Raw genomic sequence first — 6,000 nt, 5'->3', positions numbered from 1 at the left:
GAGGATATAGATTTTTTAGATGATAAATTAAGAGAAACATATTGTAAGTTCCATGGTGAGATATAGATATAGTTATATCTATCTATCTATCTATATGTCTTTAGGGTTTTCTATGTACAGTATCATATCATGTGTGAAGAGTGAAAGTTTGACTTCTTTTTTGCTGATTCGGATGCCTTTTATTTCTTCATGTTGTCTGATTACTGAGGCTGGGACTTCCAGTATTATTTTGAACAGCGGTGGTGAGAGTGGATATCCCTTAGTGTTCCTGACCTTAGGGGGAAAGCTCTCAGTTTTTTCCCCATTGAGGATGATACCAACAGTGGGTCTTTCATATGTGGCCTTTATGATATTAAGGTATGTTCCTTCTATCCCTACTTTTTGAGGGTTTTTTATCAAGAAAGGATGCTGTATTTTGTCAAATGCTTTTTCTGCATCTATTGAGAGGATCATATGGTTCTTATCCTTTCTTTTATTAATGTGATATATCATGTTGATTATTTTACAAATATTGAACCACCCCCAAAGCCCAGGAATAAATCCCACTAGATCGTGGTGAATGGTCCTTTTTTTTTTTTTAAGATTTTGTTTACTTATTTGACAGAGATCACAAGTAGGCAGAGAGGCAGGCAGAGAGAGAGGAGGAAGCAGGCTCCCCGCTGAGCAGAGAGCCCAATGATGCTGGGTTCAATTCCAGGACCCTGAGACCATGACCTGAGCCGAAGGCGGAGGCTTTAACCCCCTGAGTAACCCAGGCACCCCTGAATGGTCCTTTTAATGTACTGTTGGATTCTTTTTTCTAGTATCTTATTGAAAATATTTGCATCCATGTTCATTAGGGATATTTGCTTATAATTCTCCTTTTTTAGTGGGTCTTTGTCTGGTTTTGGAATCAAGGTAATGCTGGCCTCATAGAATGAGCTTAGAAGTTTTCCATCCATTTCTATTTTTTGGAACAGCTTCAGAAGAGTAGGTATTTTATGCTCTTTAAACATTCACTCATGGAGTGCCTGGGTGGCTCAGTGGTTTAAAGCCTCTGCCTTCAGCTCAGTCATGATCTCAGGGTCCTGGGATCGAGCCCCGCATCGGGCTCTCTGCTTGGCGGGGAGCCTGCTTCCTCCTCCCTCTCTCTCTGCCTGCCTCTCTGCCTACTTGTGATCTCTATCTATCAAATCAAATAAATAAAATCTTTAAAAAAAATTCACTCATAAATATGAACAAGAATGTTCATGACAGCATTGTTCATAATACAAAAAACCTGGAAATATCAAATTCCTCCATTATTGGTGGTATAGTTAAATAAATTATGGTATCTAATGAAGAAATGCATTTCATTTCTGCCACTTGAAATATAACTAATAGACTACTGAATATGATCTGTATGTACAAATAAAACAAAAACACATGAGTAGATTAATAGGCCCGGGTACAATATGGGTACATTTACACGAGTCTGAATGTGCAAATTAGATATTGGAATATATAAAAATTTTAACACAGTTTTTCTTGTGCTCAGAATTTTTAATGCTTTTAATATCTCCAAATTAAAAATTTGTTTAATATTTTAAACAGGCCCAGTGCTTATGCAAATGCAATATGGCAGTGTCAACTGAGCTGGAAACAGTGCCATCTTTTGGCCAAAGTCCTGAGTTGGGAGGGACTGACCACCAGTATGGTATGGTGCCCCTCCTTTGCTCTTTTTAGACATCACCTTTTGTTCCCAAAATAGGAGTAGTTGTCTACAGTACTTTACAATTGATCTTAAGAAGTCACATAAGCTTTCTCTCTTTTTATTTCATACTCAGGATTTACAATTTCCATTAATAGATCCAAATACTTCCGAGTTCTAAATAAAAGTACTTTAAAGTATGGGGGCGCCTGGGTGGCTCAGTGGGTTAAAGCCTCTGCCTTCTGCTCAGGTCATGATCCCGGGATCCTGGGATTGAGGCCCGCATCAGGCTTTCTGCTCTGCAGGGAGCCTGCTTCCTCCCCTCTCTCTCTCTGCCTGCCTCTCTGCCTACTTGTGATCTCTCTCTCTCTCTCTCTCAAATAAATAAAATCTTTAAAAAAAAAAGTACTTTAAAGTATGATTTTTATCACAGTGTCATATAGTAGTTTGAAAGCAAACCATCCCTAAATTCTCATTAACTCAACTTTAATTCTCATTGAAGTGTAGCTAATATGTTACCCTGGAACAATTTTATGAGTATTTTGAAAGAATCAAACATGTCTAGGTATTTTAGATGTAGAGATGGGTGACCGTTTAGTCTGGTGGAAAACTCTCAGGATTTCTATTGCAAAATCAGACTCATGATCTTGGGTTCTTGGGGCATCTTTTTTTTTTTTTTTTTTTTTTTTTAAACGTTAACTTCCACATAACAAAAAAGAAAGCAGAAAGATATAACCATTCCCTCATTTGCAAAATTGACACTAATGTAAGAGTACGGCAAGAGTTTAACAGGCCTGAAAGAGGAAAGTGATAAATCCACAGACCTGCTAGAAGCGAACATTTGATGAGAGTCTACAAAGTTGGCCGGAGTGTTCAGAACAGATGAAAGCAACATGGGCTTGTTATCCAGGTTTTATGCTGCATCTTGATGCAATGCCATAGAATAAAGTCATTAAAACCGTGGAAAATGGCTAACCCATCGTGAGCTTTGTCGTTTTAATTAAAAAGCTACATTCAGGGGCGCTTGGGTGGCTCAGTGGATTAAGCCGCTGCCTTCGGCTCAGGTCATGATCTCAGGGTCCTGGGATCCAGCCCCACATCGGGCTCTCTGCTCAGCAGGAAGCCTGCTTCCTCCTCTCTCTCTCTGCCTGCCTCTCTGCCTACTTGTGATCTCTCTCTGTCAAATAAATAAATAAAATCTTAAAAAAAAAAAAAAAAAAAAAGCTACATTCAAACTTACTTTGGCTTTTCTTTAACTTGAAAAAAGCCACCCCAGGAAAAGTATTCTTTACAACCAATCGTATACCAAATATCACCTCTATTAAGTTCTATTTGGGAATTGTTACTTACTGTCAGTCATTAAGAGACCTGGTTTAGCAGTAAGTACGCTGTTAGTACTCACGTGCTAATAATACCAGTAATGAGAGCAAGGACTCTTTGTGATGTGTGAACATGAAGCACTGAGCAGACTACCCATCTTGACTAAGATCAGTGGTAGAACAGTGGGTGGCAAATGTTTTCCTTCACAAGTGTGGGGCAGGGTCCTTTCATCTCCTTAATGCGAAGGAGTAAAATACTAGGTAGGAAAGGTCAGAAAATAGCTAGAATGAGCTGGTTTAAAGGACAGTTTTGTGGAAGGGAGAAAGCACGAAGGAAGCAAAAAAAGAAAAAGGAAAAGCCATAAATGGGAAAACTCTTGGTAAACCTCACTAATTTGGTCTAATTATGGTGAAGAACAGTCAGAATAGTGATATTTTAAATATATTATTTCATTCATTCAACCAATAACTCACACGAGCCAACATTTATTGGGTGTCTTCTGTGTGCCAAAGATTAGTCACAAAGGTTGGAGGAAAATTATGATGCCTCAGCCCTCAGTGAGCTCACTGCAGCTTCCTTTCAAGCACCCAAAATAACAGAATGGGCTGTGGTCAAGAATTGCTTAGAACAGATCCTTAGTGCATGCATTGGTTTTACCACCTAAATTATACTAAGGCTTAAGGGACCTTCTGCATATTGTTCCCCTATTTCAAAGGGAAAGATCGCTTCCTGTTTTGTAGTATTACTACCAAAGCTACAGTATTCCTATTTGTCACATTTATCTGGCTTCCAATCCTATATTATTATAAATAACATTGCAGTGGACATCTTCATGAACAGAGTGTCCCATAGTTTAGATGATTTCCTTACTCTGGTTCTCAGAAGTGGGCTTACTAGCTCACATCTAAATCATTCTTGGAGTAATGCCAAATTGCTTTCTAAAAGGTTGAATCAATTTATAGTAGTGAGATGCATGACAGTAAAGAGAGGAGCAATTTTATATTCTTGTCACATGGTCATCCTTTATAACTAATACTTTCAGAGTTTTTATTTAATGTTCAAATCACATGAGATTATTTGAAAATAGGTATTTCTACAATTAGGTTTTTAGCATGTGATTTTCATGCAAGCAGTAAATATCTAATGTTATAATTTAGTCTTTTTTTTTTTTAATTTTTTTTAAGATTTATTTATTTATTTATTTGACAGAGAGAAGTCACAAGTAGATGGAGAGGCAGGCAGAGAGAGAGAGAGAGGGAAGCAGGCTCCCTGCCGAGCAGAGAGCCCGATGCGGGACTCGATCCCAGGACCCTGAGATCATGACCTGAGCCGAAGGCAGCGACTTAACCCACTGAGCCACCCAGGCGCCCTGTTATAATTTAGTCTTGAAGAAAGTGTGAAGTAACGTGTCACATGAACATGAACATGTTTCACGTTCTCATTTTACCCCAATAGTTCATCAGGGCACTCGAAAACCACTAAGAGAAATGTAGAGGTGAATCTTATCTACACTCCAGTAAATGTGCTTTAAAAAATTTTTAGGAAATTGTAATCTCATATATCACTCAATTTCCCCATATTTTTTATTATAAATGAGACAGTTGTTATTTGGGAGAAATACTAGGTTTGGGGCGGGAGTAGCAATATTAATTTTAAGACAGAATAAAACAGCACTAAACAGTGCAGCATAACTTTTGATGTCACATGCTTAATGCCAAATGATATCTTTTTGGAAAAATACTCATTTTAATAGTCATTAGGCTATTAAAATGAACCTCTTAGAGTTTTGTTTCATTTTGTTTTTATCAGAGTAATTTATTTTTTTTAAGATTTTATTTATTTATTTGATAGAGAGAGAGCAAACACAAGCAGGAGGAGCAGCAGGCAGAGGGAGAGGGAGAAGCAGGCTCCCCACTGAGCACGGAGCCTGATGCAGGACTCAATTCTAGGACCTTGGGACCACGACCTGAGCCGAAGGCAGAAATACTCAACTGAGCGAGCCACCCAGGTGCCCCTTATCAGAATAATTTAGAAGTTTAAAAGTAAACTACTACTCAATGAACATTTAATTAACAAGTGAATTAATTTCTAACACTTTTCCTTCCTGATCCTGTAAGGAGATAACTGAGAGTTAATATTTTCTATTTGTACATTATTAATGTTTTAAGCCTAAATTCCACTTCTCAGCGTGTGGAGAAGCTACTGGCTTTTCTCAGTGAAAAGCTAGTTTATTCTCAAGTGGAAAGACAAGCTAGCTGCTGATACTGGCGAATAAAAGGTGTCACATAAATCAACAAACAAATGGAAAAGTTAAATTCAGGATCACATATGCAAGTACTTTTAGCAATGGGAGATGAGCCAGGCACAGTTCAGTGTAGGCAGCACACAGTCTGACAAACACAGGTATCCTTAGGCAGACACCTGATCAGAATATTTTAGAGCACAGCTGTCCCATAAAATCAAGCCCACATGATTGCTGCAGGTACACTGCTTGCTGAATCCATTCCCTGATCTTAAAGTCTGTAAATTGAATTTCTGTACACTGAGCTTCTAATAGGAGGGATACTTTATGGACTCTGATGCCCGATTGCCAGGGTTCAAATTCCTGCTCTGCAATTTACTAGCTATGTGATTTCAGGCTATTCTTAACCATCCCATGCCTCAATTTCCCTCTCTGTTAAATGGGGACAACAATAGTATCCAGCACATAGCGTTGGTGGAAAGATTAAATGAGTGAATACATGCAAAGCCTTAAAATAGCACCTGGCACATATCAAGCACTCTAGGAGTGTATGTTGCTATTATTAATTTCACGATTATTAATTTTTATTATTACTTTTATCTGAATTTAAAGAAAACTTTATGTCATTGGGGCTCCTGGGTGGCTCAGTGGGTTGGGCCTCTGCCTTTGGCTCAGATATTGATCTCAGAGTCCTGGGATCAAGCCCCGCAGCATGTTCTCTGCTTGGCAGGGAGCCTGCTTCCCCCTCTCTCTCTGCCTGCCTCTCTGC

Source organism: Mustela lutreola, chromosome 10 (genome assembly GCF_030435805.1).
Source record: "Mustela lutreola isolate mMusLut2 chromosome 10, mMusLut2.pri, whole genome shotgun sequence".
Classification (NCBI taxonomy): domain Eukaryota; kingdom Metazoa; phylum Chordata; class Mammalia; order Carnivora; family Mustelidae; genus Mustela; species Mustela lutreola.
This window is presented reverse-complemented; position numbering follows the sequence as displayed.